Here is a 27422-nt window from a genome sequence, read left to right on the forward strand (position 1 = left end):
AGGAAGATCCTGCTGCCCACGAACGCCGAAGGGGTAACCAAGACCACCTTATTTGAAGTGGTAGACGGCGACATGAGCTACAATGTAATCCTCTGAAGGTTGTGGATACATGAGATGAAGGTTGTACCCTCAAGATATCATCAATTGTTGAAGTTCCCAACCCCGGAGGCAATCAAGCAGATAAGAGGAGATCAATCGGCAACAAGAGAAATGAACGTAGTGTCAATTTCCAACAGCAAGGGGAAGCAGCCCAGCAAATAGCAACTATAGGAATCGATGCCTTCTCCCTTGTCAAACAAAGATGATTAAGGCAAAGAGTCGTCGGAATCCCACCAAGTGTTGAGATACTTTCAGGTACCGGAGGACACGGATACAACCAAGTCCACTACAGAAGAACTCGAGCAAGTGGCTTTATTCAAAGAATTCTTGGAAAGGAAGTTTCACTTGGGGACAGGACTCAATCTCGAACTCAGGTTAGATTTTATAAATTTCCTTAAAACTAACACAGGTTGCTTTGCATAGTCGCACTCGAATATGACAGGTATCACACTCGAAGTGGTCGTGCACAAGCTAAGCCTGGACCCAAGCTACCCGCCGTTAAGGCAGAAGAAGCTTCTGATTGTCGAGGTCAAAAATAGGTTTATTGAAGAAGAGGTAACTCGATTACTCAATATCGGTTCCATATGGGAGGTGAAGTATCCAGAATGGTTAGCCAACATAGTTGTCGTATCACAAAAGAATAACAAATTTAGAATGTGCGTAGACTATAAAGATCAAAATAAGACATGCCCTAAAGATTTGTTCCCATTGCCAAACATTGATCAAATGATTGATACTACGGTCAGGCACGAGTTAATGAGTTTCCTTGATGCTTACTCTGGGTACAACCAGATCAAGATGAACCCGGAGAATCAGGAAAAAACTTTGTTCATAACGAACTTTGGCACATATTGTTATAATGTGATGCCATTTGGGCTTAAGAACGCCGAAAACACTTATTAGAGGCTCGTTAACAAAATGTTCGAGAATCAAATAGGCAAGACAATGGAGGTGTACATTGATGACATGTTAGTCAAGTATTTGAATGCAGGTGATCATTTGAAACACCTCCAATAAACCTTTGATATCTTGAGGAAGCATAACATGAAACTCAACCCGGAAAAATATGTGTTTGGGGTCGGCTACGGAAAATTCTTAGGGTTTCTAGTCTCGCAAAGAGGGATCGAGGTAACTCCAGATAAAATCAAAGTCATCAAAGAATCCTGGACTAGCTAACAAGCGTAAAAGAGGTACATAGGTTAACCGGAAGGTTGGCCTCTTTGAGCAGGTTCATCTCGAGATCCTCAGAAAAATGTCATCACTTCTTCTCATTTTTCAAAAAGAAGAACCATTTCAAATGGACTCCGGAATGCTAACAGGACTTGAAAGACCTGAAAAGGTACCTATCAATCCCCCCCTTACTTTCAAGACCAAGGAAGGCGAGCAGCTACTAATATTTCTAGCGGTCTTGGAAGTGGTGCTACGTTCCATTTTAGTCCGAAAGGAAGAAGGTACACAATTTCCTATTTATTATGTTAGTAAAATATTACTGGGAGTGGAAACTCACTATCTACACCTCGAAAAGTTAGCCTTGTCTCTCGTGTCGCCTCTCGAAAGCTCAACCCTTGGCTGCTAAGGAATCAGTGTTGGTGTCAGAAATGACGTTAGGAGTTTGGACCTATTTACGGATGGATCTTCCATTGTAAAGGGGTCCTGCCTCGGGGTAGTTCTAGTCACACTCTAGGGGAAAACCCTAAGGCAGGCCATTAAGATTGTTCCATTAACTAACAATGAAGTCGAGTATGAGGCTTTGGTTGCAGGACTTGAACTGGTTTGGGACTTGGTTCCGAGGTCATCGATATCAAATGTGGTTCCCAACTGGTAGTGAACCAAGTGTACAAGATTTTTGATACAAAGGAAGAACGCATGCAACAGTATGTGAACAAGATTCAAGAATTGCTTACACGATTCAGGGAATGGTCGATCATACACATTCTGAGAGAAGAGAACGTGGAAGCGGATGTATTGGCTAATTTGGGGTCATCTACGGAGATGAAAGGATCTGACTCAAGTATTGTCGTTCAGCTTTTACATTCGGTATTGGATGTGGATGGTTATTGTGAAGTCAATTCAACCAACTTAGTTTGGGACTGAAGGAATGAGTTCGTCGAATATCTCATTACTGCCTCATTGATGGGCAATTATATAGGAGATCGTATCAAGGCCCGTCAGCCCGATGTCTGGGAGCCTCGAAGGCAGACTACGCGATGAGAGAAGTCCATGAAAGAATTTGTAGGAACTATTTCGGTGCATATTGCTTGGGACTAATGTTGGTTAGGGCAGGATACTATTGACCCGGGATGGAACAGGACGTAAAGACGTTCGTTCAGAAATGCGACTAATGTCAATGTTATGCACAGTTGGTACACCAACCGGCAGACTCTTGCATTCGGTACTGTCCTCATAGGGATTCATGAAAATGGGGACGTATATAATCGGTCCACCGCCACCAGGTCCTAGAAAGGTAAGATTCCTTGTAATTTTAATTGACTACTTCACTAAATGGGTTGAAGCATGTCCTTTCCAAAAGATCGGTAAGCGCGAAGTGCTCAATTTTGTATGGGACCATATAATCTGTTGATTTGGAATACTGAAGGAGGTTGCTTTCGACAATGAACCACAGTTCATAGGCTCAAAAGTCACAATATTTCTGGAAGATTTGAACTTAAGAGGATTGCATCCTCTTTGTACCATCCGAGCGCTAATGGACATGCGAAGTCAACCAATAAGGTGATTATCCAAAACTTCACAAAGAGGTTAGAAGCTTCTAAAGGCAAATGGACCGAAGAGTTACAGTGTGCTATGGGCATGTCGTGCGATGACAAAATTGAGCACGAGAGAAACGCCTTTCTCTATCGTATATGGCGCGGAAGCTCTGATACCGATGGAACTAGGGGAGCCAACTTTACGGTTTTCCTAAGAAAAAGAAGAAGCAAACATTGAGGCATTGGTGGTGAAGCTGGATTTGCTCGATGAACACAAGGACTTGGCATACGTGAAGATGGTTACTCAAAAGCAAAGGATGGAAAGACATTAAAATCGGAGGGCCAACCTGCGCTACTTCAAAGTAAGAGACTTGGTTTTGAGAAAGGTGACTCAGAGTACTCATAAAATCAACATTGGGAAGCTGGGTCCAACATGGAAAGGCCCCTACTGGGTTTCAGCTGTCACCGGTAAAGGATCGTACTAATTTGAAAATCAGTAACGAGTCAAATTGCCCAGCAATTGGGATGTGATTCACCTCAAAAGGTATTACTGCTAATGGATCCTATCAATACTGAAAGTATGTGTTGTACTCATTTTCCCTTCGACCAGTTTTTGTCCTAATTGAGTTTTTCTAGCAAGGTTTTTAATGAGGTAGCAACGGAAAGCATACTATGAAAGGAGCATAATCGGCAAAGTTAATACCTATAAATGATAAGACATTAAAATGATAAATTGCTATGGGATGGTTAAAAAATCTTTGGCTCAATGGCAAGTTCCTAATGGGAAGCAAAACTTGCCATCGAACCAAAGACTTTTTCATCATTCACAAGTTATTTCCATCAATGAAGCAAGACTTCCAGTGTTACAATTTGCCTACTTCACATTCGAACACTCGAGGGAATAATATAAGATATGGCACCAAGAATTCCATGAAAACCGGGGACTGCGGGAATCAAGAACAACAATGCCTCGTTAGGACCAAGGACTACATGACCAACCCCATAGAAATAAGTTGTACAAGTTAGCCACATGTATTGGCAGTTTTTTCCCTTTAGCAAACAAATGCTTATGTGCTTTTACAGATGGAATGAATAAAATAAAGTCCTTTCGTTTTTATCATGTTTCTTGTTCAAACGATGAGTCGATTTTATCATTTGAAAGTTAACAAAAAACTTCAAATGCTTGTGCCAGAATGAACAGAAGACGTCCTCTTTAAGAGCACCGTAAACATAAGAGGGACCTCTCTTATGAAACCCTCATGGTAAAGGGTTGATTCCAAAAGAGTTTATACCCGGAATCAGAAGCTATCAGATGAAAAATACACCCGAAGCTTTACCTAATTGGATGCAAAAAGAATGTGTTTTGCACAATAATTAAGCAAAAGTCTTCATTATTTATCAAAATTCCAAAATCAATGAAAAGTTTGGCATAATTACAAAGTACAAAAAAAAGCATCTAAGCGTTATCACCGCCTAGGCCCAAAGGGAAAGAGGGATCTACGTCTCCCCTGGTGGAAGAAGGCGGATTAGCTGCCAGTTCGGGACCTGGACCTTCATCATCATTTTCCTCAATCTCTTCTTCGGTTCTCGAGTATTCAGAATCGGTGCTCGAAGAGTCGGTCACAGCAGGCCGAGCAAGAAGATTTTCTCGGGTAGTTAGCTCCAGTTCTCGGTCCTTGATGATGCAATCATCAATCGACGATGCCCGGTTTGGCCTCTTCCTAGGTTTTCCTCCTCATATTATGCGTAATCTTTTCAAACATAAGGGAATCCCCTTGGTACGGGAGCTTTTCTTTAAGCTTACCAACCTAGGCCTGGAGGTCATCCCTTTCGGATCATATGGCACCGAGGCGAGAATCAAGTTCCATAGTGTTAGACAAATGGATCCGATTCTGCGCCATGATTCTCTTAAACCTCTCCTCCATCTTGGCCCTCTTCTCCTCGACAGCATTGGCTTCCTCGATCATGGAAGTTAGCCTGCCTTCAAGTTATTTATTTGGTCCTCCGAGGCCGACTCGCTCTCGACAGCAGCAAGCACAATATCTAGGAGCTCAGCCCATTTATCCTTAGCCTCTTGAAGTTGTGCATATAATTTATCGGCTTCTTGGTTGTGGGCCATCACCTCTTGTTCACTTTTCTGCAACCGGCCTCATGCTCGTCCGCCTCGGTAGCTTTTGCCTCCAACACTGGGAGGCACACAGCAAGTTGGTCCCTTTCGGCCAACAGTTAATCTCACTCGGAAGCGAGTCCTTGCCTATCAAGGATCAATTTCTGTAGTCCCTCAGAAGCAAGAAAGTTGGCCAGTAAGAAAATATATATATCAAAGTCATAACTCCCATTGCAGCAGATAAATGAAAAGGAAGTTGTAAGAAGACAAGTAAGATACCGTTGTCGCGTTGTGCATGGCATTGTTCAACAAGAACTCCCCCGGAAGGGTGCGCATTTTCTTCTAATCTTTCTCTAAAGCCATCGACTTCAGGTAGTTCGCAAGCTCCACCGGCTTGAATAGCAGATGGCACTCCTTCGAAATCGAACGAGTAGCACTCTTCCTCCCTCGGAGATCTGGGAAGGGGGTGAGTAATTTCGCCCCATATTCCAATGGTCGGGAGACTGAGAAGGAGAAGCACCCCTATCTCAAACGTTTGTTGCCGGTGGAGGAGATGCAGTGGGTGCTGGTGGTGAAGGTACAGCCGGTGTTGAGGGGCGTAAAGTTATTGGTGTTGGAGGTTGAGAAGTAGCTGCGGCAGGAGGAATGTTGATTATTGTTTGCTCAGTGGCCGAATGCAGAAGAGGCCCGGGGTACGATCTCCTTGGACTGGATACAGCAACGGGAGCAGGAAAGCAGGCATCAGCATTATCTACCAGATCCATCTCGCCCCAAAGTGCCTGGACCTCTTCTTTGGTTGGGTTTTGAAGCTCTCCTGGCTGGGCACCCGGTTGAACTGATAAAGATATTCTTTTCCTTTGAAGGGGAACCACTTCATCATTGGCTTCCCCATCCTCTACAACAACCACTATGGCCGGCTCGGTTGTTTCTTTCTTTATTTTCTAGTTTTGATCCCCAGCCGAGGAAGAACGTAGCCTTTTTGGTTGCTTGTTCTCTAGTTGGGGACTCCGAAAGGAAGCACCTTCACCGGAAGTAGATCCGCATGCACTGCTCCGAGCAAGGGCGCTTTGTAGCACTCTCTTGGCCTCCTCGGGGTTAGCTAAAATGTCGACCTCGGGACATGTAACAGAGCCCTATGGAAGTCCTAAATCACGCAAAAATCAAAGTTAGCAAATTTCTCATAAAGATACCTATGTTCATGCAAAAACAAAAGGAAGAAAGACTTACTTTACCATTATTCTTGGCCTTCCACCCATATTTGAGGGCTATTTCCTTCCAACGGCGGGATTCTGGTGTTGTAATCTCCAAAATCCTCTTTACCCACTGGTCCAGATCTTGAACCCGTGATGGTTCCCACCGGGTAGTTGGCATAAGAGACGCGGTCAACAATAACGGACAATAATCTTTTCTCGAAGGTAGAAAATGGGTCAAAAACTTACGGAAATGGTTCTACGACTCGAGAATAGGCGGAGTTGTGGCCAGGATAATGTCCCTGGTAGCGATGATGAAGAATCCCTCCATCCAGCCAAGGTCATTGTCATCATCCACGCTGGTGAAAAAGTGTGGTAGCCGCGTTTGCTGAAATTTATTACTCCCCTACGAAAAACTTTGGGGGAGTAGAGATTCATCATGTGTGCCAGAGTTAGGGTTTCCCCGATCTCCGTGCACAGCTGGGGAAGGCAAGCCACCATTCGCCATATAGATAGGCCTACTTGTGCTTAGCAGACCTGGCACTGGCAGCAAAATTCCAAAATTACGGGGTCAAGCCCTTCATTTAACCCCAAGCAAAATGGGCCCAAGGTGAAGAGATATGTATAGACATACATAAAACATTCCTTGTTGAAGGTAACTCGTTCTATCATATCCGGAGTGAGTATATTAACGTTTGGCCAGTTGCAATCCTCCTTCACAGTAGGAATACTAGAAGGGAGAACAGATTATGGGTACCTACTAACGGCCCAAGTCCGTGGAGATGCAGATGGAGCCTTCTCTTGGAAATCATTAGCAGTACTATGGTTTTTTGGTATGAGGTGTTAACAGTGGGAGGCTCAGAATCGGCATCAGTGTCCTTGTTTCTCTTTGGGCCTCCACCGAAGGAAAGGTAGAGTTTCTAGAGGATAGTGTAGAAGAATCCATAGTAGTGAAGATACAGTAAAACATTTTGCTAAGGACGTTGAAGGAGATGAAAACTTTTCTAAGCAAATGCAGAGTAAGTGCAGAGAAGAAGAAGAAGAAGAAGAAGAAGAAGAAGAAGAAGAAGAAGAAGAAGAAGAAGAAGAAGAAGAAGAAGAAGAAGAAGAAGAAGGGTTTATGAAAACTAACTTTGGAAGTAAAGAAATAAAGCAATGAATAGAAGTGAAGATACAGACGGCAAAAATTATGGTCATGATTACCTCGAAACTGGAAAAAAAATTAATGAATCGTGGGTCAACACGTGCTCGGCATATTAAATACGAGAAGACGTGCGTCCTTTCAAGTGTCAGAGACTGTTCAGGAGATTTCCCGCCAAGAAAGGGATCTTCACCAACTGCCTGGTGACACAAAGATATGTCACCAGAAAGCAAGGGAACTATCTGTATAGGGTAAAATTTGTTTATAATAAATGATCGAATAATAGTATGACACGTGGAACCGAAGACAAGGTAAAAGGTGAATCAAAAAAACGGAGTGCCTTCTACTCCTTTTGCTCTTCTCTTTCTATGTCTATTGATTTTCTGCCCAGTCTAAGTAACAACTAGTACAAGTAACAACAGCTGCAATTAACATTGGGTAAACCCCGAAGGGAGCATAGTCAACGGGAGCAGATCGAATATTTGCGATCGGATAGCATTCAATGAAGAATATTCTCTAACATTAAATGGGCAGCCGTTTGTTACACCCCATATTTTCGTACATAAAAATACGCCATAAATAAATTAATTAATGAGATCTCGAAAGTGAGATGTTATGTCCTGCATTTTTGTACGTTGATGTTTCGTCGTAAGTCAATCGACGTAAGCTCGGGAATGAGATTAATTTGAAATTATAAGTATTATGCTATTTCAAACAAGGAATAAGTAAATTCATAAAGTTGAGAGGGCAAGCAAATTGAAGAAAAGAAGTTTCGTTGAAGTTTGTCAATTTGGGATAAAATACAGTTCCAGCTATAATACCTGGTATTTATGGATTAGTGCCATACAAGATACCACATAACCATGATAGTACGGTGTATAAGGTCTGTTAAAAGTGAAGTAGTATTTTAAATAATTTGAGATAATTCTTAATTATATGGATAATTGATTAATGGTGGGGATAATTATGGTATTAAATTGGATTAAGTGGATAAAATTTCTTTTGTGTGGGCTGCCACATGGAACTAAAGTAGGCCAAGGTGGAACAAGAGTGCATGATGAGTCATGGCACATATGTGCCTTGCTTACACGTAAAGGTCTCTTGGAAATTACATTATCCTGATCTCTTTATTTGGCAATGTAAGAGGAATCATTTTCTTGGTCTCTAAGTATGTCATATACTTAGAATTAGAGGAACATATGCTAAGCTTGGAGCCTCAAAATATTTGGTTTGAATTTTATAATACAATGGTAGCGTGAATTACAAATCTACGAGAGCACGGTATAATCTTTCTCAAGAATGTCATGCGGATTTTCCCTACTTCGATCCACCGACGTATTTTATCGCAATTAACATGTGTTACAGGGACTGTAAAGATAATTGGCTCAGGTATGTTAAGGATATCCCTTCTTTCTTTTGTCATGATCTGTACGACAAAAATGAAACAAGCAAATGCGCAATTTTCATAAATGACTCTTAGAAATGCTAGAGATGCTTATGTTCTTGATTCTCCATGTGTCATATTATTCTATCATATGTCCATGGGTCTCAGAAAAATACGTAAGTTCAAAAGGTTTACTTCATGATATATTCAAAGGCATAATGGTCTTATGACACTCCAAGAGATTTTATTTACGTACTTCTCATTCATTGCATTCATGTACATTGACCCTTGACCAGATGGTGTTATATATGTATATATATATGTATATATATATATATATATATATATATATATATATGGAAGAGGTTACAGCGATATATACGCACCACCACTTGATTAGCTGGTATACGTTGATAATTTACCCACAATGGCTGAGATGATATAATGGGATGCCCTCAGAGGCTTGATGATGTTATGAATACATATACACATGCATGGTATGACATTTGTATGCATATGCATTACATTATAAAAAATGAAATGATGCACAGAGATATGCCAACGTACATGTCGAGTCTTTTACTCCATGTTTCTCTCATGTCTAGTATTTACTGATTTTCATTCCTTACATACTCGGTATATTATTTGTGCTGACGTCACTTTTGCTTGGGGACGTTGCGTTTCCTGCTCGCAAGTCCCGATAGACAGGCCGAGATCCCTCCAAGTAGGCTATCAGCTCAGCGGAAGATGTTGGTGCGCTACATTTGCTTCGGAGTTGCTTGTTTGGTTAGTATGGTTTAGATGTGTATTGTTTGGTATGGCGGGACTATGTCCCGACCTTTGTGAAAATTATGTATTCTTAAAGGCTTGTAGACAGATGTCGTGTACGTAAAAGATTGTACGGCCTTGTCGGCCTATGTTCAGTGTACAAGTGGTTATTTCGGCCTTATAGGCCCGTATGTCTTATTTGTAAGTTGGTATCACAAGTTGTATTCTACTTATCTCACGGCAGCCTTCTAGCTCAGTTATCTATGATAGTATTACATGAAAATATACGCTATGTTGGTACTCGGTTGAGTAAGGTACCGGGTGACCGTCGTGGCCCATCGGTTTGGGTCGTGACAAAAGTGGTATCAAAACAGTGTTGTCCTAGGGAGTCTACAAGCCATGTCTAGTAGAGTCTGGTTTATGGGTGTGTCGTGCACCACACTTATAAGCAGGAGGCTACGGGCACTTAGGACTGTCACTCTTTCTTCCTACTCTAGATCGTGTGGTAGAGCTCAGTTGTAAGAACAAAATTTTTTAAACTCTATCTTATTCGTAATACAACGATGCCTACATCCAGAAAGACGGTTAGTGGGAGATATAGTTGTGGAAGAGTTGAGTCAGAGGAACTCAATTTTTGCATCATGCTTATGAGGGATAAATATGAGGTATTCAGCGATCATGTGTATACTAAGACGTGCAAGCCTCTTGATAACGAACCTTAAGTCAATGATATTTATCCACTTTTATGGTGAAAGACAATGAGAGACTCAGAAGATAAATACATGTTTCAAGAAGTAAAAGAAGCAAGACGAAGAAAGGTACGAGGTACCCAGTTAATAAAGATTATCATTATTTACCATTCAGGAAGGGAGATATAAGCATGTTGAGTTACCTTCATCAATAACAAAGGTATGTGCAATTGGACGCACCCATCTCAGTTAGGTCCTATGGGGGCTAACAAGTGTAGCTTAAGAAAAGGATGGAACAGCAGGATGCGGCTGGGGTTATAATAACCCAAAATGGTGAATGGATTAGTTGTGTTAGTTGACATTTCCGAAGGATATTACAAAAGTGCTAATAGATCTTCTTGTGAGACACCCTAGATGGTGCACTCTAGAATATTACCATTAGATGTGAATACTAGCATGATCAAAAAAAATTCAGAAGATAGGCACTAAAAGCCTGGGAGGAATAAATATTACCTTAGTGTGACTCTCGTCCCTAGTAGAGCAAGGACGTTGAGAAACCCGAAGAGCCGATGAATGAAGCAAGGGGAGCTAAAAGCAAAACAATGTCTTATTGAAGTTTCACCAGAAAGGGATATGCAGAATTATTAGCAGAGCAATGAGAAGAGAGATAAGGAAGAATTATGAGTAAGATGTGATACATGGATGACAAGGATGGAAAAATAAAATGAAATGACAGTATTACATAGTCGATAATCGAGGGAAGGAAAAAAATGAGAGGTGTCAGGCCTAGAGACAACAAAAGAGTATAGGACATAAAGTTGTATCCTCATTTTGAGAAATAAGTTTGTGACTCCAACGCGACTATCAGAAGGAAAAGTTAGACCCTAAAATAATAGAAATCAGCACGGACTGGTGCACAAGGTAAGCTAAACATGAATTGGGAACTGAGTAATTTGATAATAGTCGACATCATGGGAATTTCAGAGATTGCGTTCCGGCAATAATAGAATGGACAACAGAAGAAGATTCATGAGAAATTCAGATAATGGTCATTCAGGAAGACGCTTCCCTAAAGCAAGAAATATGAGCAAAATTAAGCTCAAGTGACTTTATGTTTTAGTTACACTAAGTGTCACCATCGCAAGTAAGGAATTTTGTTATCCTCGGTATAGAAGGATTACCGCAAGGCGGGTAAGGGTCATCGATGCTATGAAAGGACACCGAAGATAAAGAGGTAAAACATCTATAGGTAGGTTGTCGTAGCTCCAACTCTCAGTACTCCCCTAAAGGGGGGAATATGGTGTGATGTGGCGTTAAGTAAGAATTAAGTGATTCTAGTAATAATGGAATGGTAAAGGAAGAATGCGATAAAAATGAGATTGCACTTATTAAAGCCTACAGATATGTTCCAGAAAATTATGCAAACACAACGTCAAGGAAAGGATGTAAGCGTCCATGCCCGAGATGTTATTGATAAATAAAGATCCAGTGCGAGACGTAAGTTAAGATAAAGGAAATAACCCAAGAATGATTCCAACAAACATTGATATAAGAATGGGCCAATGAGTAATTAGTAATTGGTTCGGGAAGAGCCTAGTTACCGCTGAACAGGAGGTTAAAGACGAGTCAGCAGATCGTGCAGGATAAATATAGTAAAACCCCAACATGGGGAATTTAGCCTCGCAGTAATGTCATTATAATACTTGAGATATATTCAAATAGGAGTCGGGTTAGTTAAAGGTACCGTATGAGTGTTACGGGGATAAAAGAAAGTGCCACCGGGAAGACAGTCAAAATATCAGTTCAGAGCAACCCTACAAGCACAAGGGCATGGAGGTAAGCAACTACGGATGATTGTAGGCAAGGAAGGACATCAAGAGGTCCGTAATAAGCTCACAGATTTACAAGAGTCAAGGGTTCTCCCTAAGTACTACAACGAAAGACTAGCTGAGGAAATAAGGAAGAAGGCTGCAACCTAAGCACAATAACATAAAGAGGAAATGGTCGTGTAACAATAGTCTCATAACAACATTGTAAGCACTCCAAAGGAAAGTGGAACCTACCGTGGCTAATGAACGGCAAGTAAAACTAAAAGTAATATTCGATATTATATGAGTTACACGAAACCTCCGGTATACGTGGGAACTAAGACAAGATAAGTATGCACGCAACGAGGGGCAGAAAAATCAGGAAAAGTAATAGCTTACGTTTAAGAAAGCTAAGAAGGAACGATAGGAATTATTCGATCAATGATCCCGAGTTGGTGATGTTATGAACGCACTTAATAGTTTAGAGATTTATACTTGTATCATATATAACCGTAGAAGATTCTGGTATACGTTAAAAGAAAGAATTGAGCACAGGTCATAGACGAAGGATTGAATTGTTAAAGGATTGTGTCATGGATATCCCTCAGCGCCTATGAAAGGCTAAAGTAATAACTAATATCAGGAGTCGCAGATCGGAAGATAGCTTAAGCCTACATAAAGGCTGATCAGGAAAAAAGAGGAAACTAAAGAGTTACATCAACTAAGTAAAACAGAAATGGATAAATATCAGAGGTACAAAAGAGATAGTACAATAGCCATATTCTATAAGGGCATCAGAAGAATACCAGCCTCATAAGAAGTTAGTATGAAGCTCTCATCGGATTATATATACACCAGAGGTGCAAGTATGATAATAAAGCTTCAAGTTATGGATGTGAATTATACTTATGTGGAAGGAAGGTCATGAAAGAGATACAAGATGTGATGCAAGATATTAAGGTAAGTAAGGTAAAGGTGAACAATGTACGCGATAATCGAATGCAGAAGGTTATGAATAATCCATACGTCTGATAGAAGGCTAGAAGCGCGGGGATTCAATATCCAAGAATGATAGCGGCATTATCAGTGGCATATCTCATAGCCTATGGTTTCTAGGTATCGAGGAGGCTAATTAAGACAGTAAAGAAGAGTTAGAGACGATGTGATATCTCGCTTGATGTTCCGGAAGGACATAAGGAAACCTATTATGCAAGCAAGTTGAAGGAAGGTTGCGAGTAATATAAATAAATATAGGTAGGTCGCAAGCTTAAGTATGGCAAAGCGACAAGGTTTTAGGAAGACAAGAGTAAGGATACGAAAGGGCGAGTAAAGAGGTGATGAGAATGGATAAGTCCTCGGGATTAAACTCATGAAAACAAGCGAGATAATGGTTTCTCTAAGCTATAGAATGCTCAGTATAGCCTGAATGAACTCAAAGAAGTCTAAGACTAATATCATTTGAAAGAGATGAGGGTGTAATTGTGGTAGATAAAGAATGACATTTGGACCTTAGATTGAGTAATGATTTGAAGAAAAAAAGAGAGAGATTTCATGGGCGGCACAGGATTTGGATACCCCCCCCCCCCTCCCCACCCCCATAAGGTGAATCACATTGAGATACTATGAAATACGATTATGGAAATCACATCAAATATTTCTCGATGCAACGTAAGCCCTAGTGGCAAGGTGTTACGTAAGAAGTTTCAAGTTATCAGTTGTATATTATTGATCAATATTGAGGCAAATCATAATGGATGGACAAAAATCAAAAAGTGTGAGCTGAGATTAGGTCGCCATTCTTAAGATAAACAGCAATGAGGAAACATTAAAGGACTTAGATTTATACATATGGGATAAGCAACAAGAGTAATCTGGAATTTAGTATAACACCTCAGTAAAGATAAATCGAAGTAAGAGTTATCGTATAATATGACCTACCTAGATATAGTAAAATCATGCGGATAGATAACCGGGCCTATGAAACAAGATGTAGCAATATTCGTAATTTTAATGAAGTACCGAGCAAAGAACTTTAATACACCTACATATGCCCAGAGGGACATTTTATCAAGTTTTGTATGTGTTTGCAAAGTGGGGTCTAGATATTGGTAGAAGCTAGAGCAAAAAAAAAGGAAAGAAGAGTCGCATAGGCGCACTTACAAGGTCAGAGTCATACAGGCTTCATGACAGAAGGTAGCAACAGTTACGAGATTGGAAAGATTTTGACCACAAGTCGTGGTATGAGAAAGAGGACTAAAGGGGGGAATGCCCTGGCCTTTGGACTTATTCACAGAACAGTTGCCTAGATGGCAAGAGGAGTACTAAAGTATTCGCAAGAGCTATGGGATATGAGAATGATAAGCGCATCAGTCAACATTCGAGGAAGAGTGTTCCAAAGGGAGGAATGATATTGCACCCCATATTTTCGTACATGAAAATACGCCATAAATAAATCAATTAATGAGAGCTCGGAAGTTAGATGTTATGTCTCGCATTTTTGTACGCTGATATTTCACCGTAAGTTAATCGACGTAAGCTCGGGAATGAGATTATTTTAGAATTATAAGTATTATGCTATTTTAAACAAGGAATAATTAAATTCATGAAGGTGAGAGGGCGAGCAAATCGAAGAAACGAGTTTCGACGAAGTTTGTCAATTTGGGATAAAATACGGTCCAAGCTATAATACCCGATATTTATGGACTAGTGCCATACAAGGTACCACATGACCATGATAGTACGGTGTATAAAGTATGTTAAAAGTGAAGTAGTATTTTAAGTAATTTGAGATAATTCTTAATTATGTGGATAACTGATTAATGGTGGGAATAATTATGGTATTAAATTGGATTAAGTGGATAAAATTTCTTTTGTGTGGGCTGCCACATGGCACTAAAGTAGGCCAAGGTATCACAAGAGTGCATGATGAGTCATGGCACATATGTGCCTTGCTTACACGTAAAGGTCTCTTGGAAATTACATTATCTTGATCTCTTTATTTGGCAATGTAAGAGGAGTCATTTTCTTGGTCTCTAAGTATGCCATATACTTAGAATTGGACCAGAACATATTCTAAGCTTGGAGCCTCAAAATATTTGGTTTGAATTTCATAATACAATGGTAGCGTGAATTACAAATTCTACGGGAGCACGGTATAATCTTTCTCAAGAATGTCATGCGAATTTTTTCTACTTTGATCCACCGACGTATTTTATCACAATTAACGTGTGTTAGTGGAATTGTAAAGAGAATTGGCTCAGGTATGTTAAGGCTATCCCTTCTTTCTTTTGCCATGATCTATACGACACAAACGAAACGAGCAAATGCGCAATTTCCGTAAATGACTCTATTCAGAGAAATGCTAGAGATGCTTATGTTCTTGATTCTCCATGTGTCATATTATTCTATCATCTGTTCATGGGTCTCAGAAAAATGCGTAAGTTGAAAAATTTTACTTCATGATATTATTCAAAGGCATAATGGTCTTATGACACTCCAAGAGCTTTTATAAACGTACTTCTCATGCATTGCATTCATGTACATTGACCCTTGACCAGATGGCGTTATATACGCGTGTATATATATATATATATATATATATATATATATATATATATATATATATGGGGGGGATATAGAAAGAGGTTACAGCGATATATACGCACCACCACCTGATCAGCTGGTATACGTCAATAATTTGTCCACAATGGCCGAGATGATATGATGGGATGCCCTCAGAGGCTTGATGATGTTATGAACACATATACACATGCATGGTATGACATTTGTACGCATATGCATGACATTATAAAAAATGAAATGATTCACAGAGCTATGCCAACGTACATGTCGAGTCTTTTACTCCATGTTTCTCTCATGTCTAGTATTTACTGATTTTCATTCCTTACATACTCGGTACATTATTTGTACTGACGTCCCTTTTGCCTGGGGACGCTGCGTTTCATGCCCGCAGGTCTCGATAGACAGGTCAAGAGCCCTCCAAGTAGACTATCAGCTCAGCAGAATATGTTGGTGCGCTCCATTTGCTTCGGAGTTCCTTGTTTGGTTAGTATGATTTAGACGTGTATTGTTTGATATGGCGGGACTCTGCCCCGACCTTTGTGAAAAGTATTCTTAGAGGCTTGTAGACAGATATCAGGTACGTAAAAGATTGTACGGCCTTGTCGGCCTATGTTCAGTGTACGAGTGGTTATTTCGGCCTTATAGACCCATATGTCTTATGTGTAAGTTGGGTATCACAAGTTGTATTGTACTTATCTCACGGCAGCCTTCCAGCTCAGTTATTTATGATAGTATTACATGAAAAGATACGCTATGTTGGTACTCGGTTGAGTAAGGTATCGGGTGCCCGTCGCGGCCCATTGGTTTGGGTCGTGATACCGTTGCAAAGAATATTTGCATTCATGGTCTGCCGTTACATATTCATCAATGACTCCTTTATTATCATTTAAGCAGGGCTTGATCATAGGATCTTGTTTCCAAGGTATAGCTATAAATAGCAGGCTCAACGGCCGTTGTAAGACACAAAAATTCTTTGCAAAACATATGATGTATTTTATTTTTGCTCTTAATCAAATAACTTTGTTTCTTTGCATTGCTTTCATTTTCGTCCTCGAAGATACTGCGCTCGGAGCCAGGCTTGATATTTCTTCAATTTCAATTGCTAAGTCTTACTTTTAATCTTAATTTTTTATTATTTTTGGGTCAAATTAGTTCGCTTGTTTACACTACAAGAAAAGAGGTCTATGTGGCGACGAAAGTCGCCACTGAAAGTGCAAAAGTCGCCACAGAATACCATCAGTGGTGAGCCTATAGTCGTTGGCTATAGTGAGTGGCTGATACTCAATCGTCGCAGCTAAATTGGTTGACACAAAAGATATGCTTTCAGTGGCAACATTAATCGCCACAAAAGTTAACTAAGATTGACACAAAATACACCTTCAAGACGTTAGTCGCCACTGAATAGTCTTCTTTTTGGTGGCGAATCATTGTTGCCACAAAAGGTTTATCTTTTGTGACAACATTAGTCGCCCCAAATTCCTCGCCTTTTTGTGTCAACTTTTATCGTCACTAATATTCACTTACTTTTTGTGGCAACAGGGGATTGTTACCAAAACTAACCTTTTTGTGACGGCAAAATATCGCTACAATACTATTATTTTCGTGACAACAATAGTCGCTACAATAAAAATTTCCTGTTTTAAAAAATATTTATATAAAACTATAATAGATTCATACTAGTAGTCGAACAATAATAAAATAACCTATTTATAGTGGTAACAATACATTTCACGAAATTGAATTGTATATAATCTTTTCATTGGGAAAAGTGTAAACAATCTAAATTAAAGTAACATTGTCATTGCACATCCTCAATAAAAAGAATAAAATTTCTTTAAAATACTCCAAAAACTTCAAACTACTTCAATGTTTGTAAACTGCTCTACTGCAACTTCATTTCTTCATTGTTGAAGTTCTTTGTTCCTGTCATTGTAAAAAAAAAATATATAATAAACAAAATTAGCAGATGCACGTACTAAAGAAAATATCTCTACAAGTAGCATATCGGCAAAATTAACTAAATGTTCAAAATTAACTTAAGAGATCCTGGTTCAGTTCTGTTCAAGAGTTAGGCAAAGATAAACAACATATACTCAATTTATAAGTAAGAGCAGATTCTTTATAGAAGATGCTAAGCAAACTGAGAAGAGCATTGACCTCTACAACTAAAATAAAATTCAAGGCAACGGGATAAAATTTGAATCACAATTACGCCACGGGAAAACTAAAAGTACAAGTTAAAATATGCTCGTCAATTGATTGTATCAGTTTTCATTAACATGTATTTCATGCTAGATCGAGATGAGCAGAGTAATAATATGGAAATCAAAACGCGCTTACTAGCGATGCCACATACTTTGACACTTTTAAAAAAAACCAATTCCATTGGGCTTCAATAGCTGAATCATGGCGGTGCTGGTTCTATCTAACAAGGTTTTCTGTTTTGCAGGTCAATTTTCGGCACCTATGTCTTGCCTTTTGATGGATATTCGAATGGTGGTATTAGTGTTTTACACTCAATCCATTGAAAGGAAGTTAAGGGTAGGCATAGGTGTTCATACAAAGCAGGACACATTGATAATTAAATTAGGCTTCTGCATCTGCTGCTATTGGAAAATCAGAAGAACAGCTGGAGATTGTGGTCCCAGAATGTTTAATAGAATTGGGAAATATGGAGCAAAGGAGTCAGGGGATGGTCAAAGTATGCAGGGCACTCTGCTACAAAATTCATTCTGCAGCATCAGGTTTGAGTGGAAAAATGAAGTAATAGGTGATGCTTTGCCCAGAATGTATAAACGAATTGGGCAATTGGGAGTATGTGATACAGGGGAAGGTAAGGAGTGTACAAGGGGTACAGGGAGTCAGGCATTATTGGATTATAGGACTGCTGGTATAATATCTGAAGCAAAGCAGGACAGTCTGCTTCTCATATGCAGTAGTAGCTGCTGCAGACTAAGTGTAGCAGCAATAAAAGGGAGTTTGCCCAGAATGTTTAACCGAAATGGGCAAGGTGGTTTGGATGGTAAAGGAAGTTGTAGCTGGAGGAGAAAAGAAATAAGAAGTAAGGAGGCAGATGAGTTAAAGGAAAAGGAATTGAGAATGAGGCTTGCTAGCAACATCAACACTATCAAATCCATCAGGAGGAGATGGTGTTGGTGTAATTTTTCTACTAACATAGTTCTCTTTTTTGCAGGTACCATCTATTTACTCATGACTTGCCATTCAATACGACTTCTATGGGTGGTATTAGTACATGCTACTCATACCCTTGAAGAAGGAAAGATGGCAAGCATGAGCATGACAGTAGTGCAATCTGGGAATGCACTAGGCATATACATCAATCGAGACTTCTTGTCTCACTTTAGGCACATTTCTGTAGTGCAGCACCAGTATACAACAGAGGAGCTATCATTGGATACAAGTAGCACAATAATAAGCAAAGGATCAGTGTACACATTTACTACTACACATAACACAAATGGATTGCAGTCAATATCACCAGGTCTTAAGTGTCAGAATACGGCCTACGACAGGGGGACAACAAGAAAATGCAGATTCTCAACACACAATAGGATGCATCAATCAACAATCACAATCATCTCAGGGTCAAGAATTGTCAGAAGAAACAGCCAATATGGCAACAGTTGTATAGTACATTTGTAGAGTATAGAAACATTAGCATTTAGCTTTTGAATTCTAGCCATCATCGTAGCCATCTGCTCTTTAAATCTTTTGTCAAGTTGTAGATTCATGTGTGCGCGCTCCTCTTCTAGTTTCTTTTGCAACTCAGCACGATCTTCTTCTAGCTTTCTTTGTAACTCAAAACGATCATCTTCTAGCTTCCGTGATTCAGCAGCCATTTGTTCTTCTAACTTTCTTTGCAACTCAGCAGCTTGTTCACGTTCTTCTTGTAATTTTCTGTCCATTTCAGCTTGCATATCTTGACGCATACATTCCATTGCAGAAGACATACTTGCTTCTAATTCAACCTGCTGCACTCGGCTCTTTTTTGCAGGTCTTTTTCCGTACCCTTTCCCACGAACATAGCCAGTTCGTTCGCCAAGTACGATGACTAAAATCTCATCTGCATTCATCGGATTTTCTTCAAATTGTTGTTACTCCACAATTTCTTGGAGCTGCCCCTGCAATTATGCATAACAATTTATGATATAAAATAGGAGACATAAAATAAAATAAATAAAACACAATTTCAGGAGATTTCATGAATTTGCTGCGACTGTGGATCTGACCACACCAGTTCATCTTTGTCATTCTTACGAGTATGTTGGAGCTCCCAAACTCGATCCGGTGGTGCCTTTTGTCCATTAACAGGATTTCTCTACGATTTATTAAAGTAGAGGAAAACTATTTTATTTCATAATTTAATTAAAGTAGACCAAAGGTTCAAATATATGAAATATTATTGTGCTAAATGAATTTGTACCGTTGATTCCTCCACTTCAGCGAATGACTTTGAGCCACATGAGTGTTTAGTGATTTGTTTTCCCTGTTTATTTTGTTTCGCTCACTCACAGCCTGAAATTATCTCCATAAATTAAGAACCAGAATTGAAATAGTAATTTGTCACATATTTATATTACCAAGTTACCTTGAATTTCGGACTTCCAAAATGTCCTACCAGAAACACCCAATCCTCAGGTGTAACATCACTTGGCCTATGGGATAATCTCTCTTCATCAGTAGCATAGCGAGAGTATTCAGCATGCAATCGAGTCTTCCATGTTCTAAAAAGTCTTTTCATAGTATTGACCACAAGAGCTTGCAATACATGCTCTCGAACTCCGGTAGCTTCAAATTTATCCTAAATGCATATACGAAAAGCTTTTGAGAGTAAATAAAACGTGTGATAAAAAGTCGATAGAACCTTTACTAACAAATTATTACCTTAACCTTCAACCACATAGCATCTCCATGTTTTGTGATTATTTCTTGCCAATCACCATCTCTGAATGAGATAGTGCTGCGCATAATCAAACCACAATAGTTAACAATTTCCCTAGACCCGGGACCTACAGCTCTCTCAATGTCATCTGGAATGACAATAGGAATTTTACTACTATGCTTAGTTTTCAAATCTACAAGTAAAGATTTGTATCTCCCTCACCCTTTATTGGAATTTTTGCAAGAACTCTCGCGCGTCAAAAACGTATATAATATTTAACAAATCATATAGCANACGCTATTACCTAATACACTTATACTTAGTGCATAATATAGCGTAAGTATATATATATTATATATATAGACACACACGCCCACTTCGTAGTACTATTCATCCCTTGTATTACAAAAGTATTAACGACTTATATTTATTTTATTTACATAATAAATACAAAAGTGATTTTTAATTTTGACCATATAGAGACAACTTGGTCGCTAACTGTAAATAAATTTAATTTAGCGACCAAAGTTGGTCACTACTGTACATGAATTTAATTTAGCGACCAAGTTTGGTCACTAAATTTTAATCAGATTTATTTATATTTTATATAATATTTAAATTAATAATAAAAATTATTAAATGTTAGAACTGGGTCCCACATTTGCGACCAACATTGGTCTCTATTAATTAAGCGACCAACTTTGATCGCTAACTTTTGAATTATATTTATTTATATTTTATAATTTATTTTAAATAAATATATATTTATTAAAATATAATAACTGGGTCCCGCTTTAGCGACCAATGTTGGTCGCTATCAACTTATCCTTCAGTTAGCGACCTACTTGGTCGCAAGTTTTAAATTATATATATTTATATTTTATAAGTTTTATGAAATAATAATAAAATTATTAAAAAAATTTATGTGGGTCCCGCTTAAGCGACCAACATTGGTCGCTAATCTCAGTATATCTTTGACCAAACAAGTCTGACCAGTCCAGTCAACAGTTTGACTAAATTTGCGACCAAATAGCGTCCAACTTTGGTCGCTAAAGTATTTCAAATATTTTTTTTATTATTTTCGGCAGTTTGGCGACCAACTTTGGTCGCTTTTTTTGACAGACCAAATTTGGTCGCTAATCTTTGGTCGCTTTTTACAGGGATTCTAGTAGTATAAGTGTGGGAAAGTTGGGAACAACTTTAGAAAGATCCCAAGTGTATTGAAAAGTCAGAAATAAATGCGAAGAATCGTCGTGGCGGTAGGAGTGGAGTCTCCACCGGGACTCACACAGGCAGCTCTGTGTCCGTTGGGAAGTATCGCAAGAGACTTGTAAGTATATTGCAACCTTAGCTTTATTGCAACTCTGAACTTAAAATTTCTTCTTGTTGGTGTCAAGAATTGCTTATAGTAACCTTAGCTTTCATATCGTCCAAAAGGAATCAAAATGTACCAAAGTTTTGCCAGTGAAAAATGTTCCCTTTGTTAGTTGTTATAGTTGGCACTGTCAGACGAACAACAATAAAAGAAGAAAATGATTTTACATTAAAAATGATTCATCAGTTGTAGTTTTGCTCTTGCATTTCTGGGTTCTAGGTAAGGTTGTAGTTGAACTCCTACCTTGCTGTTTCCTCCTGCTTGTATTTAGTTGTTTTGGCCTTGTGTCTCGCTGATCCAGGTACTGATTTCAGTCTCAGATGATGTACTGTCGTGCGATTGTTCTAGCATTAAAATCTACCTCAATTTGTTCATCTATATCAAGTGAATTCATAAGTAATTGTCTGTATTGTTTGGACATTGTTCAAGTTCCCTGGATTTTGAATCTGACATGAGAACACAGGGAATTAAATCTGTTCAAAAGCCAGACAAGATACTTAGTCTGTGCAAATTAAAAATGAAGTGAAGTTTGCTGCCTAAAACCTATGATCGAGTGAGATTTAAACATACTACAACTACACATGCTTCTTAATTTGTCTGGAGTCCGGACTAACCAATAAAAATAGGTGTTGAGGTTGCATTCTTGTCGATAACATGCTAAAGGTAAAACAAATACATGTAGGTTGCATGCTTTAATCAAATACTAATATACTATGGAGTGCACGAGAATAAAGTTACACTAGCTAATCTGTCAGAATGTGTGTACACACACTGTGCAGTATTATCTTGCCAGGATATTCGCACTATTCGAACCTAATAGTGTAAAGGTGTAATGAACATCCAACGCAAAAAGAGAATGGACATGTCTTATATTTTAAAGTCTTAATCATCTCAATGTTTATCAAGTCATCACTGGGGATTTGTGTTAGCCCCCATTGGGGGGAAAAATCAGCAGAAAAAGAAATGTAAGTCTCCAACTTCAGAAAACTGCCTCAGCGACGAAAATCTAAAATGCTTTCTCAACTCCTCTTGTCCTTCTGTCTTCTTTCATTACATGCCTTAAGAGCTTGAACTTCTGTAAGCAGCGTTTTCAAATAAGGTCGTTATTTGTGTCTAAGGATTACTTTGGTTGTTTTCCCGTAAAAGCTACTTGTGAATTGGTCTCTCTGCACATTTCAGTTCTTTTCTCCTTTTCTATTGGCCGTGTATTTTCTTGATTTCTCTTTCTCTTCTGTTTATAATCGACACTTTTAAGTACAAATTGTGCATGTGAGGCTATAGAGTAATTGTTCAGTTCAGTATCTGTTTCATGTTCCTTAAACACATGGCTGGGGTTTAAGATATACATTAGTTGTACTCATGACGGACCAACAATATCTTAAACCCCATGACGGACAGATTTATTGTTTCATGAAACAGTATCTGTTTCATGTTCCTTAAACACATGGCTGGGGTTTAAGATATACATTAGCTGTGCTCATGATGGACAAACAATATCTTAAACCCCATGACGGACAGCTTTATTCCTGATAAACACAAGACCTCATGTAAGTGTAACAACAATGACTAATCTTTAATCTCAAGTAATTCGTATTGCGTATGTGGAACCTTTGCTTCCATGATGTTATGTTCTTATCTAACGTGCACAGATCTTTAGTGGTTGCTGTTTTTTTAAGATAACCTTCCTCCTTAAGCTCTGGACTAATTGTTTCTTATGATTAATGGAAGTGTCAATTGTGACCATAGCTTAGACTTTTAGACATGTTTATACGGGTTTATAGGCCTCTGATCTTGGAATTTGTATATTTAGGAGATTGAAGAACCTTACTTTACTCAATTTGTCTTTGTACAGTGACGTGTATTTTCGTAGATGGAGTTAACTATAAATTTACGTATTGAATCTTAAGACCTGGAAAACATGGATTTTGGAGAAATTAGTATACCTTTGAAAGCTTTATTGTTTGTCCGTCATGAGAATAGCTAATGTATATCTTAAACCCCAGTAACCAAAAAACAAATTGGCACTCAGATAAGAAGAATATTAGTCATCTTTGCGTTTTGGATAATTTGATGCTCAAATAGGAACAATATCAATCATATTTGAGTTTTGAGATCTGATTCATAGACCTAGCTAAAATTATTGAGGGCTCTGGTTTTAGTTTTAGATGTGACAAAACTTCTGGTTCTACTATAGTAATATTTTCATCCTTTTAAAAATAATTTTTTTTTGTATAGACTGTTGAAAAGGGTCAAGACCCAACACCAAGTGAGTTACATTTGTACGTCCATACACATGGGCATGATGGAAATCTTTTCTTGATGAGAAAGCTCGAATCGTGCATGTAAGTCCAATATTTTATAATCTTATTTACTACAATGTAAAAAGAGTATGAAAAGTATCCTCTCTGTTGGTTAATTAAATGCTCAACATTCTTAACTGTTTTAATTTCACTACTTATTACACCTCTTTTACAGGAAAGGTATCAGGAAATATTACAGGAACAAACACAAACTCAATCTGATATTGATCAATGAAAAGCGTATTACGAAGCCGCGGGAGGGGAAAAGAAGAGAAGAGTATATGGTCTTGAATCTCAAGCAAAATGCTACTATGGACCGAATCTTCGTGGCTCTTCTGGATCAGATGCTTCATCATCAATACCACCTTCGAGTGCTCAATCAGCATCGAACCTGGATGAGTTAGTGATGCATTTGATTCTTGCACTAACAGAGCACATAGTTCTTGTGTTAACTGATCATATGCTTCCAGTATTGACTGAGCGAGTGCGTGAAATGATTTCGTCATCCTCACTGACTTCTACTGACCACCCATCAGATGTGGTACAACAGTTCATGCTCCTCCTACTGCTACTGTTCATGGGGTTCATCCATCGGTTTCAGATGATGACCTTAACCCCTAAGCCTCGTATTTGGAAGCTTTTTGTTTTGAACTTTATTATTGGTGTTAGGGATAATTCGCACCTTTTTGGTTTGGAAGCTTTTTGTTTTGAACTTTATTGTTGGTGTTAGGGATACTTCGCACCTTTTTGGTTTGAACTTTATTATTGGTGTTAGGTATAATTCGAACTTAATTGTATTAGCTATATGCATTTTGATATCATTTTGGACCTTGAAGTATGTTAATTTGTATGAATTTTAGTTATTATTAAGGTTATGTAATAATTTACATACAAAGTGCATGAGCAGAGAAAATTTAAAATATTCGATAAAAAAGATCTAAAAGGAAAAAATATTGCGACAGATTGCGACGGATATTTTTTTAACAAAAATAAATATATAAAATAACATTGCGACAGATTGCAACAGACGATTTTGGTCGCCAAATGAAAAGCTGAAATGAGTCTCAAAATATTGGCGACGGATTAGCGACCGACTTTCTGTCGCAAAAGTATGCCAACAACGAAATGCATTGTGAATTCGGCGACATAATTTTCTAATATAGCAACGGAAATTCTGTCACTACTTGTAGCAACGGACACTGTTCGTCGCTAGAACATTGCTAATATTGCGACAAATTCCATTTTTCCGTCGCAAAGAGCTTAGCAATGAGCAAATCAGCAACAAATGCTAATCCGTCGCTAATCCTGCTTAGCGACGGATTTGGATCGTCGTTAAATGCTATTTTTTTGTAGTGTGTACTCAGTCATATTCATCATTACATATCATATCTTAGTCTCTGTTATTGTATATTGTCGAATCTCGTATCATTGACTTGGGCTGCTTAGCATGAGTGTTTTGAACCCGAGAGACTGGAGAGATTGATGACTAAGTGAGGCCGAGGGCCTGATTGTGAAGATATTGATACTATAACACGTGATTTGTCCGTTTAGCATGTGAGTTGTCCGTACGAATCCAGATATTGATACTATAGCACGTGAGTTGTCCGTGTTGATCTAGATATTGATACTATAGCACGTGAGTTGTTCGTGCAGCACGTGAGTTGTCCGTGCGGATTCAGATATTGATACTTTAGCACGTGAAACCACTACAAGAAAAGAGGTCTATTGTGGCGACAAAAGTCGCCACTGATAGTGCAAAAGTCGCCACAGAAGACCATCAGTGGTGAGCCTATAGTCGTTGGCTATTGTGAGTGGCTGATACTCAATCGTCGCGACAAAAGTTAGCTAAGATTGACACAAAATACACCTTCAAGAGACGTTAGTCCCCACTGAATAGTCTTCTTTGGTGGCTAATCATTGTTGCCACAAAAGGTTTATCTTTCGTGACAACATTAGTCGCCCCAAATTCCTCGCCTTTTTGTGTCAACTTTTATCGTCACTAATATTCACTTACTTTTTGTGGCAACAGGGGATTGTTACCAAAGCTAACCTTTTTGTGACGGAAAAATATCGCTACAATACTATTATTTTCGTGACAACAATAGTCGCTACAATAAAAATCCTGTTTTAAAAAATATTTATATAAAACTATAATAGATTCATACTAGTAGTCGAACAATAATAAAACAACCTATTTATAGTGGTAACAATACATTTCACGAAATAGAATTGTATATAATCTTTTCATTGGTAAAAGTGTAAACAATCTAAATTAAAGTAACATTGTCATTGCACATCCTCAATAAAAAGAATAAAATTTCTTTAAAATACTCCAAAAACTTCAAACTACTCCAATGTTTGTAAACTGCTCTACTGCAACTTCATTTCTTCATTGTTGAAGTTCTTTGCTCCTGTCATTGTAAAAAAAATATATAATGAACAAAATTAGCAGATGCACGTACTAAAGAAAATATCTCTACAAGTAGCATATTGGCAAAATTAACTAAATGTTCAAAATTAACTTAAGAGATCCTGGTTCAGTTCTGTTCAAGAGTTAGGCAAAGATAAACAACATACTCAATTTATAAGTAAGAGCAGATTCTTTATAGAAGATGCTAAGCAAACTGAGAAGAGCATTGACCTCTACAACTAAAATAAAATTCAAGGCAAAGGGATGAAATTTCAATCACAATTACGCCACAGGAAAACTAATAAAAAAAAAACATCTCAAGTACGCAGACATAACAGCATATAGAGCAAAAGGGGATGAATTTCTTTTCAGAACCTTCCCATGGACGTTGGATTTCAATCCTAAAGAGGAAACATCTATGGCAATGGTGTGGATTTCGTTTCCAGGATTGCCGCCTAATTTTTTTGCTAAGAGGTCACTGATGTCTATTGCATCAGCTGTGGGTAAACCTCTTGCTGTCGACAAGGCAACGCAGGATCGAACAAGGCCTAGCGCTGCAAGGGTGAAGATCATTCTTGATCTCCTGGACAAACACCCTAAAAAGGTGAAAATTCTGATGGTGGACAGAGTTACTGGTAAAACAGTCGTGTTGTATCAAGAAGTTGTATATGACAATCTTCCAAGTTATTGCACGTACTGCAAGCATCAAGGGCACAGGGAAAAATCGTGTCGATTAATGAAGAGTCAAGTTGTAGAGGAGATGGACCAAACTGGTGCACCAGTGGAGAGTAATCTGCCAATTGTTGATGTCTCCATGACTGACCGGCTGAAAGGGGATGTCAGGGATTATCTAAATGCTAAAAGAACAGAACAAAGAGGTAAGGAAAGAGCAGCAACAGAAGGTAAATTGATAGAGGAAGCAGAAAAAATAAATTGGTTGAGAAAGCAGGTGTACAAATAA

The 27422-nt window shown here is 38.6% G+C and overlaps 1 long non-coding RNA gene across 2 annotated transcripts; it reads left to right on the forward strand.

Annotated features, from left to right (window-relative positions):
- The first annotated feature begins 21578 nt into the window (after window positions 1-21578).
- Window positions 21579-24885, forward strand: LOC109206200. Of its 2 annotated transcripts, none has more exons than XR_002064800.1 (3): window positions 21579-21706; window positions 23987-24093; window positions 24227-24885. It is a non-coding gene; the product is annotated as an uncharacterized LOC109206200 (long non-coding RNA). The 2 variants fall into 2 exon arrangements; XR_002064799.1 differs by lacking the exon at window positions 21579-21706 and adding an exon at window positions 22657-22716.
- Window positions 24886-27422: the final 2537 nt, after the last annotated feature.

This window comes from Nicotiana attenuata, unplaced genomic scaffold (genome assembly GCF_001879085.1).
Source record: "Nicotiana attenuata strain UT unplaced genomic scaffold, NIATTr2, whole genome shotgun sequence".
In the NCBI taxonomy this organism is placed as follows: domain Eukaryota; kingdom Viridiplantae; phylum Streptophyta; class Magnoliopsida; order Solanales; family Solanaceae; genus Nicotiana; species Nicotiana attenuata.